Source organism: Gouania willdenowi, chromosome 5 (genome assembly GCF_900634775.1).
Source record: "Gouania willdenowi chromosome 5, fGouWil2.1, whole genome shotgun sequence".
NCBI lineage: Eukaryota > Metazoa > Chordata > Actinopteri > Blenniiformes > Gobiesocidae > Gouania > Gouania willdenowi.
This window is the reverse complement of record NC_041048.1, coordinates 3,037,737-3,051,514: the sequence shown is the minus strand read 5'-3', so window position 1 is coordinate 3,051,514 and position 13,778 is coordinate 3,037,737. Positions and strand designations below refer to the sequence as shown.

Below are 13,778 nucleotides of genomic sequence, written 5' to 3'. Positions count from 1 at the left end.
AGTTGTATTTAAAGGCAAAAAAGTGTATTACAAAATAATAGTTCCAGCTGAAAGATTGAGGGAAATTCTTAAAATTATTGTTTTTGATTTAATTAAAAGCATTAGCCTAATATTTGCATTAGTTGGCGTTAGCATTTACCTAGCATACGCATTAGCCTAACATTAGCTTGACATTGGTGTTAGTTTAGAATTAGACTAGCATTAGCTAACATTAACAGGAACATTAGCTGCAGTTATCATTAGCCTAACATTATCCCTAATATAGCATTAGCCTACTATTAGCTTAGCATTAGCAAAACTTTAATTAGCATTACCCTAGAATTAACATTAGCTAGCATTGGCATTAGCATTCGCCTAGTGTTAGCATGGCATTGGTATTAGCTTAGAATTAACCTAACATTACCCTAGCATTAAGTAGCATTAGCTAGCATTAACAGTAACATTAGCTACAGTTAGCTTAGCCTAGCATTATCTTTAGTATAACATTAGCTTAGCATTAGCAAAACTTTAATTAGCATTACCCTAGCATTGACATTAGCTTGTGTTGGTTAGCATTAGCATTAACCTAGCATTCAAATTAGCATAGCATTAGCTAGCAATAGTATTCACATGGCATAAGCAAAACATTAGCATAGCATTACCCTAACATTAGCATTAACTAAGCATTAACCTACTATTAGCATTAACTTAACCTTGCATGAGCCTACTATTAGCATTAACTTAACCTTGCATTAGCCTAACATTATTCTAGTTTATCATTAACATTATATTAGCGATAGCTAAGGATTAGCATTAGCTTAGCATTAACCTAGCCAACAAACCCTCTGTGAAATAATGCAAAAGATATAATTAATAGGATAAATTAACAAATGTGTACTTATTTGTACTAAATGTGCTTAGTTTTCCTCAGTGAACGACACAGTTATCATTTTGTTCTTCATCTGAACCTGTTTCAGTGATGGTGTGGTTGAGAGAGCCGTCATAAAGTGAACGTATTGATTGGTCCTTTTCATTGTCATATAGTTGATAGTCTTAACGCTTTGCAGATTCCACTGCAATAAAATCACTTCTGTAATTTCTTCTGTGTATTGACGTGTTAATGATATAATTCAGACTTATGTCATAGTGGACCTAAGCTTTATTATGAACACTTGTGCACACACTGAATAAAATGCATTAACTCACAGTATCCACAGTATAAATATTTAACCATTAATTCAGTGTTTAGAAACCATTTTAGAACATTTTACACACTGACACGAGCTCACATATTCATATCTGATTCATAAATAAACAAATACAGTGTCTTACTCAACGCCTCACTATCCAAAACCAGGATGAGACCAAAACCTTTGGGAGTCAAGACCATAAAAACCAATTTACAGTAAAAACCATGACGAGGTTGAATAGTTAAAAACATTGTCTTTTAAACACATTGGGTTGGTGTCAATTACATTTTAAAATTACAATTACGTCTTCAAATATCCATGTTCATGTTGGGAAAAGTTGACATGAAACGTATTTTAATATTTAACTACATATGTGTAAACCCTAGAACTGTAACATGGTTCCATAGGTTTGTGTTTATTTGAATTGTAATTGACATGTTTTAATAGAAATCCCATGCCAATTACAAAGTCAATTATCTGAACTTAATTCAAATTCAATTGCTATTGCTTGGCAAATGCTAATGCTAGACTAATGCTAATGCAACGTTAGTGCTATTTCTAAAACTAGGTTAAGTCTATTACTAGGTTAATGCTAATGTTAGGCTAATGCTAGATTAGTGGTGTGGTAATGTTAGTAGTAATGCTAGGCTAATGCTAATGTCACGTTAAAGCTATTTCCAATACTAGATTAATTCTATTACTAGGTTAGTGTTAATGCTAGGCTAATGTTAACGCTAGGCTAATGCTAGCGCCATCACATTTTAAATGCAATATTTCACCGGTTTTTCCACCAATTTGCACCAAATTTGTTCAAATTGACCCTAATCCCCAACATTGGGTTAGCGACCCCGGCAACTTCTTTGGACCCTGTGATGCCACTTGTGGCTTTTATAAATTATAGACCACATGTGTCAAACTCAAGGCCAGGGGCCAAAGCTGGCCGTTTAGACCATCCAGTTCGGCCTGCAGGAGAAAGTGAATAAATAAATAAAAATAATTCAGTTGTAGATAGGCCTGGGCCGATAACAGATTTTGCTGGAAGATACATTGTCCCACAAATTATTGCAGATAAACGATATTATTCTCGACATTTTTTTTTAGACCAAATTAACCACTAATGTAATGATAACATATCATAATAATGCAAGTACACCCTTTCAAATGCAATGAACTTGTATTTCTCAATTAAAATTAAATGGACTCACACTCTGTTTGCAAAAAAATAAATATCACAAACAAAAACAATAAAAAAAACTTGCATCTGTTAAGAAAAAAACCAAAGCAATAAATAAAATGGTTTATCAAGTCTCTCTCAAGAACAAAATTTCACTGTAATAAATATGAAACATTGAGGCACAGAGGTATATAACATAGTTGTATGTTCCTGAACAGGTAACAATTCCAATCCAGTGAGAACCTTTGTAAATAAAAATGCTAGAGGCCCCGCCTCCCTCTGTTTCATTTTGTTCTGTTTTCATTCAGTCTTAATCCAAACAGAATGGACTGAATAGTTTCTAGTTTCTACGTTCATTCTGCTATGGAACAAACATGCAGGTGTTGAGGGTGAACTCACTTATCATGGAGGCTAAAGACGAGGAAAACAAAATACTTAGACGTAGCTTGGTTGCTAGCCCCGCTCGGAATCCCCACTTCTGCTTCTGATCACACCGCTTACAGTCCTCCGCTGGCGGACATCGCGGATAAGAGGCTCCGCTGCTCCACAGGCCTCTGGGTGTAGCCGGCGTAGCAACCAAGTAAGTCCAGAGTTGCCGCATCTACCGGACTATGTTTGATTTACCTAAATCTAGGACTGCCTGGCGGAGGTATATTATTTTAGAATAATTACCCTGCAGGTTCACTGAGAAATTATTAGAACTGACTGAGTTATCTGCTGTTTAATATCTGTTGTTAACGCTAACCTCTGCAGCCGCAGCCGACAGGCGCGCCGCCAGATACGCATGAATATGGCAAAATACAGAGGCCGGAAAACTTACCGAGTTCATTTTCATTTACTGTCTGCTTAATTGATTTATCAAATATTGACCCAGGCCTAGTTGTAGATATATTAGACCTTCAAAATACACTAATTCAATGAAACTCTACAATATTTGGTGGATCGGAATTTTCCCATGCTTTTATCACGACTGCAGTCATTTTAAATATCAAATTGTTCAAAGGACTCAATTTTCCTGAAATTAAATAAAAAATAATCAATAAAATGTAAAAGAAAAAACCTGGCTGGGACTGATATTGTATCTGTCACTCATTGCTTGGATATTGTCGGTGCCTTTCATACTTTACGTATCATTTATACACCAAAGTGCAGATTTGGCCCACGTCAGATCAAACTACTTTTTGTTTGGCCCCTGAACTAAAATGCGACCCCTGTCCTAGACCTTTAGAATGTGGTCAGGAGACCAAGACCGGTCTCAGATACTCCAACACAAACTTGTCGATATATCCAGTATTGATCTAAAGAATCACATTCTTCTTCAAACAGACGTGAGACATAAACATCATGTTGACGACATTGGGCATCCACATTAACACACGTCGCCTGATTTGAACAAAACAATAAAGTCAATGAAGTCACAGCTGTGAGTCTCTTTTCCTTTAACTTTATGGAGCCTGTAAAACTGAGAAAGTGTGACTCTACTGGTGCCCACCCTCCCTGTTACCTTCAAACCTCAGGCTGAACGAGACAAACTCCGACAAGCTGCAAACATCAAAGCCAGTAAATGTTTTCAGCACCCTTCAACACGGCTGCAGCCTGAGACGTGAATAATGATCTGAGAGAGCGAGCGATGCTGCTGTTAAAGTGATGTAAAGCTTTAATGATGAGGAGACGGATGGAAACAACGCAACGGGAGGGAGGGAGAGTTTAGAGGGTGATGGAGCGCAGGAAATCACTGTCTGTGTGTGTGTGTGTGTGTGTGTAATCTACTCACAGCAAAGTGAGCCTCTGTGTGTCTGATTGGGATTTGACACACTGGGAAAAGTGCTTCACAAAGACAAAGTAATAGACGTCGTTAAAATGCAGGAAAATAACGAGTGGTAGTGTTTTATTCCTTAGAAAAGGAAAGAAAAGAAACAAGAAAAATACAGAGTTGTCGTCGTTTAACAATTCTCTTATCCTCAGATATTACTAACACATTTTACCCATGGGGTCAATCTGACCCCAGGGATATTTGCCTCCAGAAAATGATTGAGCATGAAGCTGATTCCAACCTACGACTACTGAAAAATCTCAAACAGCTTTTCACACCCTTAGGTGTATGTCGTAGTACAAAGCAGGGTCGGGGTCCATTATAATTGTAATTGCGTTATTGATAATTAGTTACAATTATGACTTAATTAGGGCCTGAGCACAACGGCGCGTAGGACCCTATTGTAATGCACCTCATTTTATTATTATTATTATTATTATTATTATTATTATTATTATTTTATTTTACGACCAAATGATAACATTTTTAAAAGTCTAAACACGTTAAAAAACTGATGAAAATTTGTACGCATATTAGGACTGGCGAAAATTTTGACATTTTGGGGTAATTGCACATGTGAATGGCAATGGCGCGAGTGAGCGCGAAGCTTATGATAGTTATTATGGGTTGGCCCAAAAAATGAGTTATGGTTTAACCCAACCGTCATTCATAGTCATAGCGCCACCTATTGGTAAAAGGAAATCATAGACATTATATTTGCACAGAACACTGCAGGAAAGATTGTGATATAATCATCAACACTTTAACATTTCTGCCACACCCCGACATGCAACACACCTCAACGTGCGCCACTTTCACATGCGTGTGGTCCCGTTCATCGCTGCTATCAGCTTTAAATATAATTTTAATTGTAATTTAAAAAATATGTTGCTGTCGTAATCGGAATTAAATTGTAATTGAGTTTCGACAAATGACTGTAATTGTAATTACCATGAAAACTCTATAGAAATTGTTAATTATAATTTAACGCAAAACTGAAAAATCAAGTTACAGTTCTAGGTACAGTTCTACACACATGTAATTAACAATTATTAAAATATGTTTTATATCAAGCTTTCCCACATTTTACTATTAAAAATAAATAAATAAATACATACATACATCTATGGGTATGCTGACACAAAAGAGGCTCAAACGCCCACATCAAAAATATTAAAACCTATATTTTCATTGATTAGGAAGCCTAACAATGTAACCAAGACAATAGGAAAGAAATGACAGTGAAAGAGCTGACAGACAGACAAGTTTTACACTGCCAAAACAGCTTGGGGTCAAATTGACCCCAGAGGAACACCAATGCATGCAATATGTGTTCAGCACATATTGCATTATAAAGTTTTTTTTGAATGATAAACGTTAAACGGGGTCAAATTGACCCCAATGATCCATAATAGGAGGGTTAATTGAGAAAAAAAAAAGCATGAACTAAGATGGATGGATGAAGATATAAAAAACATGTCATCCTTCATTTTAAATTGTTGTGCTTGTGTTAAAAAGGAAAGAGTGAGTGCAGACATTAGACGACTGACAAACAGGCCTTTGTTTGTTGTAGATTAGAAACAAAAGAAATGAGGAGCATTTAAATGAAGGAAAGGAAGTTGTTAAAGACGCAAAAGGAAATGCAACAAAGAGACACAATGACAAGCATTTCTCTCTCATGATCAGAATACAGATGTTAGTATAATGAATCCTCAAAACACATCAGGTGATCAAAGTAAATTTCCTTTAAAAAGTTGCCTGAATAAATTAAACCAAGTCCTAGTTGGTGATGCCCAGAAATATCTCCTCAGGACACATCAAAGTGATCAGCATACGGACGCCTCTGAGAAAGACTGACAGTTGGCAGTCGAAACATGTCAGGTGATCAAAGTAAATGTCAAAGTAAATTTCCTGAATAAATTAAACCAGGTCCCAGTTTGCCACGCCCAGAAAGAACACATAAGGACCCATCAAAGTGATCAGCAGACGCCTCTGAGGAAAACTGACAGTTGGCGGTTGAAACACGTCAGGAGATCAAAGTACATTTCCTGAAATAAATTGCCTGAATAAATTAAACCAGTCCCCAGTTGGCCACGCCCAGAAAGAACTCCCAAGGACACATTAAAGTGATCAGCAATAGAAACAATAAAGTTAATGTTTACATGATAATTTATAAATATTCCTTCAAAGCGTGAAACTCAAATACTAACAAACGTCGGAACAAACAATTCCCACAGTGAGACGAGCAATCTTAATTTAAAAAGGCAAATAAGAATATCTGACAGCCTTTTACATTTCCCTCAAACTAAAATAATAGATTTAAAAAGTCAAAAAAATTTAGACTGACTCGCAATTTTTGTTGCTGTTTAGATCAGTGCTTCAAAGTGTGGGGCGGAAGTATGACATGTGGGGTGCACATCTCCTGCCAAGCTTCCAAAAACCTTTCTTTAATGACAATAAATCTTTAACACTAAACACACAAAGAAAGTAACAATTAAAAGCCTATAAATGTAGCAGAAATTAAAAGAATTATTAGAATGCATTATACATGAGACTGGGAACAAAATATAACGTGGAACTAAAGTGTAAAAATAATGATTTACGTCAGCATGTGAAGTGGAGCGGAAAAACAGAACAACCTTTTTTAGTTTTCAGAAGCTTTTCGCCACAGATTGCAAACAATGTTTTATTTCCTATATTTTTGAATGCTGCACTTTTACATTTGTTATTCATTCAATTTAATTCAATTCAACTTTATTTGTTTAGCACAATTTTACATCAAAGTCATCTCAATGCGCTTATCAAAATATATTGAGATGCGTTCATGCAGGAGGTGATTAGTTTAATTTAGCTTTTTATTTATTATGTTCTAAAAAAGTTTGAGAATCACTGGTTCAGCTACAGAATAATGCAGCCGCGTAGGAATGTGCGATATTTTATCATTTATGATTTATCGTCATAAACATTCTCGCCAGTAAGAATTTGTCATCCCTTGATATAAACAATAAATTATCATGTGCCATGGGTAATTTGTCCCTCATTTTAGCCAAGAATGTCCCAAAAAAACGTGTTAAACGAGCCAAAACTGCCCTGTTTGTTGTCAACTTATTATTCTCTGGAGCAGAACGTTGTTTACGGAAGGTCTGACGTGCACCGCCACCACCCCTTCACACACCGTCTGTCTGTGTGTGTGAGGTGATCGTCACAGCTACCTGAAGCTACCGTGCTGTGATACATCATGGACCACTACTTGGTTAAAACCAGACAACCATCAAACAAAGGGAACCAATCCTAGTTCCTCCATCAGATCCACCCAAAGTTCCACAAACACAGAGACAGAGCTGAACCTGTAGCAACGATTATGAACTGGAAACTCAACTAAAGCTAACTATGCTAAGCTAACCCACCGACACACTGACTGAGCTAAGAGCCAACGCTAACCACTCCATATAAGGAATAATAGACCAAATACAAACAACACGTCTTACTGTCATAAAACCACAGAGATTCACTGATTTGTTTATGGTCAGATTTAACACTTGTATGGAAGAATAAAAGCTAAACATGTCACACATTGTTTGAAATAAATGTTAGCATAAATAATAATGTCACTATTCATTCATCCCAATTTGTGAAACACAAGATATTTTAAGTATATTACGTCAGCAGTAAAAACACTATTGAAGTTTTTATTTTTTTTAATAATTTTATATCAAGTGAGGAAATAAATGAATTACATACAATAACACTAATAGAGTGACCCACATGCACAAATAAAATATCAGCTGACTGTTTGAGTCAGCAGTTATTGTAGCCTTTTTAAATGTGTCTAATGTTGATGTATTCACATTTATTTGTGTTTGTAAAGAACCTGTTTACACTAAGTTGTGAATTTTTTTATTTATTTTTTTTATATATAGTTTTTATTTATCGTGATATTTTTATCGTTATCATGATAAATACTAGAAATTATCGGGATACATTGTTTTTGTCAATAACGCCCATACCTACAGCCGAGGCTTAGATACTGTATCTACTGGTAATGATTTGTACCAACTCAACACAACCAACCTGGAGCTGTGTTCAGTCCTTTCCTTCAAAATAAGAGCGCGTGTATTGACGCATGAGACTAGTGTCACTCATAAATGATGACTATGTGCTCAGTTATCCGTCACTCTGTGCTAAAGCTGAGCTTATCTGTTAATTATGTCACCTAAAATAATCCATCCACGAGTCACAGGCAGATATTAAAGCATCTGCAGCAGCTGCTGCGTGGGAAGAAATGTGCCAGTCAATTGTAGCACACGCCACCCACGCAGTCAGTCAGGCAGAGGCGTCCAATCAGGTGCACGTGTGAAAACATCTGGGTGCTAAATGTGTCATCACATGTCATTTTTCCATCTGTGTGGGAATACAAGCTTCCACCAATCACAAATCTGTACGAAAGAGAAACTTATTTTTCTAAATTTGCACTAATCAAAGCTTAGCCTCTTTACACGTTTATCCTAAAGTTTCCCTATTTTACAGAGTCTCAAAAAGCCTAAAATACTAAGTTGTGTATCTCTGATTTTTACCATTTTTATATAAAAAAAGTCCGACAATTTTATAACTTGATTATTTGCATTTCCTGAAGAAAATGCAAGTGAGGATGCAGGTGCTATCCTGCGTTGCATGCATTAGCTTAACATTAGCATTAGCGTTAACATTAGATAGCTAGCACTAGCTAGCATTAGCATGAACTAGCATTAACATTCCCTAGCATTGTTAATAACCTAGCATTAGCCAAACATTAGCCTAGTGTTGAACATTTGCCTAGCATCAGCATTGACTTCGCATTAGCTTTAACATAGCATTAGCATTGACCAAGCATTAACATTAACCTAGCATTGGCACTAACCTAGCATTAGCATTCACCGAGCATCTGCACAAACTTAGCTTTAGCATTCACCTAGCTATAGCATTAGTTGAGCCATACCATTAGCCTAGCATTAGCATTCACATAGCATTGGCACTAACCTAGCATTAACCAAACGTTGCCATTAACCTAGCAATAGCATTCACCTAGCATTACCATTAACCTAGCAATAGCATTATCCTAGCATTACATTAACTTAGCAATAACATTAAACTAGCATTAGCTTAACCTAGCAATAACTAACATTAGGAATAGAGTTAATATTACAAATGAAAATGTATTTATTTCAAGCTTCATCAGAAACTATTTCATAATCTTTACTATTGATTAATCCAAAGAAAACTTCTTAAGAAGGAAGAATAAAAGCAAATGAGATTCATTCTCACCTTGGAGTGAATCAGATTATTCACCAACCTGCCATATTCCAGCATAATGTGTTCAATAGAAATCAATGTAATATTGCACTGTGACGCTTAGGGATTTATTAGGATTGACTTGGTCGGAGGCCAAAGCTGATAACGTTCCAAAGGTATAAATGATTCACACGGCTGCCACAGCTGTGCAGTGCATCTCTTCTTCTTCTGTATTTATCTACAATTTGATTTCAGATTATTGTTCATTTATTTTTCTCATACTTAATCCACGTTTTTCTGTCCTTTGGTGCTTTTGTCTAAAGTTGAACGGTTTGATTAAATATATTCAGGTTTTCCTTTTTGCCCGCTTAAATGTTTTTGGTCAGACGAGTGTTTTACATGTAAACAACATGACAAAAATCACAACATACAAATGTAAAGAAGAATAGATACACTAAATGACAACAAATACTGTATACTCAGACTGTCAAAGAATTACAAAACATCAAAAAAACTAATGAAAAAATGACTCCAAAACAAACAAAATCTACACAAAATGTCTCCAAAAAACATACTTTTTAACCCAAAAAAAATATGCAAAACACAAAATTCTTCTTCTTCTTCTTCTTCTTCTTCTTCTTCTTCTTCTTCTTCTTCTTCTTCTTCTTCTTCTTCTTCTTCTTCTTCTTCTTCTTCTTCTTCTTCTTCTTCTTCTTCTTCTTCTTCTTCTTCTTCTTCTTCTTCTTCTTCTTTTCAGAGGCTGAAAACAAATCAACTGTAATCAGATTGCACTCTATAATTCAGTTGTGACACTTGTACACACGTCGTGCATGTGTGTGATTTACATGCACTATCTCGCCCTGTTTGGTCGGCCATCATTACCAGCCTTCTAAATAATAGAGTATCATCGACGCTATGAGATTGTGCACGTTGTGTGTTTGCCTAGTGGCTGCTGATTGGTGCCGCAGGTTAAATACAGCGTCTGCTTTTTCCCCACTCTCTACTGGTGATTTGAGGACCCTTGTCAGAGCCAACTTGATTGCGTTTGGGATTTGTGGGCAGGCACAAAGTAAAGAGCTGCTGTTGAAGAAATAACACGCGTTACAAAGGCAACAATGGCGCATTGACAGACGGACGAAGTGTAAACACTGACATGTTTTGAAGTGTTAACTGCAGAAAAAAGGCTACGAGCGCTTTTCTTCAGAGTTTTGTTCGACACTGACGTGGGAATAAGTCTCAGACGAAGTGTCAAAGTCATTGGTGGAGTTTGAGATTGTTTGTGGGGGGGGAGAAAATATAAAATTAAATATATAAACGTCTCAGATTCATTGCATCCCTCACATTTAAAGCAATGCCATGTCTGATTGAAATCATTTATTCTATCAAAAATGGTCTCAAAATCTTCCCAAGACATTTAAAAATCCGATGAATCTCAGCATTCTTCACTATTTACATTATGAAGAAGAATTGCACAACAGAAGAAGAACCAACCTAAAATCTTAAAAGTTTGGGACTATTTCACCAAAATGTATACTACACATCTGAGGTCGGGCTAACATCTGTGACGCAACAAACAGGAGAACCTGAAACAAAAGATAACCCACGACCTCGCTACATGTAATCATAATTGATGTCTCAGGCTGTCAATCACGCTTGGATCTGGAGTTCCTCTGCTGGGATTTCTATTATTAAAAGAAATTCAATATTTCTTCCTTCTATGATGCTGAAGTAATAAACACAAGAAACCCACTAAAAAAACCTAAATAATAAATGATGTTACTTTCTAAAACCAGTCCAATAACCAAAGATGAGTTCATTCTCATTCCTGCTGAATTCGAGAAGGTGAAAAATAAATGATCTATATAATTTATCACCTTAATAATTATCAAGTCATTGGCTGTGATCAAATCGCATACACTACACACTCAATGAGTATATACTGTCTACTCTGTACCATGAATATCATTAGTATACTTTTTGCATTTGGAACCTACATATCGTTCATTCTACACTTTTACTTTGAAAGTTCTGAAAACATTTTAAGTGAGAAAGTGACCAAGTAGAATATCAACAACCCTCAGAAACACATTCCATATTGTCCACCATTTACCACTGACAAAACTTCCTGTTAACTTCAAAACAAGAGCCCTATTTACAAAAGAGTTAAAAACTAATGGAAGACAAGAAGAGACACTTTTATTCTGAAAGAGGATGTTTGATTTTAAGCTTGCAGCCGGTCCAAGGACCATTTTACGTTCCACTCACATTGCATCTTGTTACAAAATGTCCCCATGTGGTATACATACAGACGTACTCAATCATTCCATATCTAATGTGAACACACTATTTACTAATTTTGACGTCAGACTTGGTATGAGTAGTACTTTAGTACTGGACTTCAGACACAGCCATTGTTTCCATGAAAAGATGTTTTGAGGAGAGACGTGAACATTTCAGCTGCACTTTTCTTTGAGAAGAGGCCGATGTGATTTAAAAAGTGCTTTGAGAGCAGCTCTGAGCTGTCACTGTCACTCAGAGTGAAGCGGCGGCGTTTCCACAGAGAGCAGCAGATGAAGATAGATGGGCCCACTGACTGATCCAGGCTCTTCGTTACCTCGACCTGAGCTGATGAAGCTGTCAGTGACAGACACACAGCTGGCACCGCCACAATAAATAAACCAATGAGGGAAAGGAAAATGGAGAGCTTGGATGAAAAGAAAGGAGGTGGTTGGTTTAAAGTTTGTGCCTTTATATGATGTTTTTGGCTTTCTGCTAGCATTAGTTCAAATCCCGATAGCCTCTAAACATTAACATTAACATAATAGATCAGTCATAGCAGGGTATGGTATCATTAGTTCAGTGCAATGTGTGTGTGTGTGGGGATTAACTGGCAACCGAAACCCCACTCTGCGCCGGCAGGTGAAGTTCATACGATTCATGGAGAGGTTCAGACTATTTCATCCAGAAAGATCTTTGGTTAGCTAGCTCATTTAAAACATGGATACTTTTTGGACCCTGCCTCTTAAAATAATCGGTATCAGGAATTGTTAGGAATCGGGAATCGTTACGAATCAGAATCGAAAAGAGGAATCGGAACTGGAATCGTTCTTCTTCTTCTTCTTCCTCTCCTCCACCTCCTCCTCCTCCTCCTCCTCCTCCTCCTCCTCCTCCTCCTCCTCCTCCTCCTCCTCCTCCTCCTCCTCCTCCTCCTCCTCATAAACAGTAAATGTAGCGTTAACTTCAGGATGCTAACTTTAATTTAGTTCTGTTATGTTTTATCTTCAGCAGTAATCCACTATGTACAGTATTGATGTATGTGGAGTGGTGGTGGTGGTGGTGGACGTCTTTGAAGAGAGAGCAAAAACGAAAGCAAAAAAAGAATGAATAACACATTTAAACACAATTTATCAGAGGGAGCAATAAATGTCCGTTCTAGGGCCGAGCCACTGTATAAAAGCTTTGGATCAGAAGTGATGTGTCCCTTAAGGCCAGTGATAACTCCCCGTTTATAAGTGAGTGTGTGTGAGAGGGAGAGACAGACGGAGAGAGGGAAACAAACACAGAGAGGCAATAATATCTGTAAAAATGCTGAAGAGAGAGATGATGGCGGAGGGAAAGACAGAGCGAGCTCACTTTCATTTTCCATCTTTGCCAACTCCATCTGATCCCAGGCGCTGATGTGTTTCTTTCTTCATTTGCAGTTAGCGGCTAGATTACATGGCATACTCTCAGCTGTGGGTCTCCAAATGACTTGTGAACGAGTGAATGAGTGGAATGCGGCTTTGAGTACACCCGTGTGTGTGTGTGTGTGTGTGTGTACCTGTGTGTATGTGTGCTTTGTGTGAATCCACCTAGCAGAGCTCATGTGGGGCCGTAAAAATAGCCGTAATTATCCCTGACTGATTCTCTCCTGAGGTGAATGTGGGGGGAAATGAGCTTTTTGTGAAAATAGGCGCCTGCATCTCATTCTGCGTATGCAGCGAGTAAATCAGTCCCATTTATTCTCAATGGTCAAAAAGATTAAACAAAACTTTAAGGTCACAACTTCTGGCTGATTAATTGTACAATGAATTAATGACTTTATTTTTAGGTGTAAAAGTCAAACATTGTTAAAGCTGCTACGTCTGATCATTTTAATTAGATAAAATCATAGTTTGAACATACTATACATACATACTCCAAAAAGAAAAAAAATTGACGTAAAGGTACACAAAATAACAACAAATGTAAAGCAAAAAAATAAATAAATAAATCAAAAAACAAATAAAATGACTCAAAAAACATAAAAAAAAAACATATACAAATACTTTAAAAAACACAGAAAATGACATAAAGGTACACAAAATCAACCAAA

The 13,778-nt window shown here is 36.7% G+C and overlaps 1 protein-coding gene across 1 annotated transcript in view; it reads left to right on the top strand.

Annotated features, from left to right (window-relative positions):
• Window positions 1-13,778, top strand: part of LOC114462900 (receptor-type tyrosine-protein phosphatase T-like) — a 95,977-nt gene that overhangs the window by 62,037 nt on the left and 20,162 nt on the right. The gene's annotated exons all lie outside the window — the stretch shown is intronic.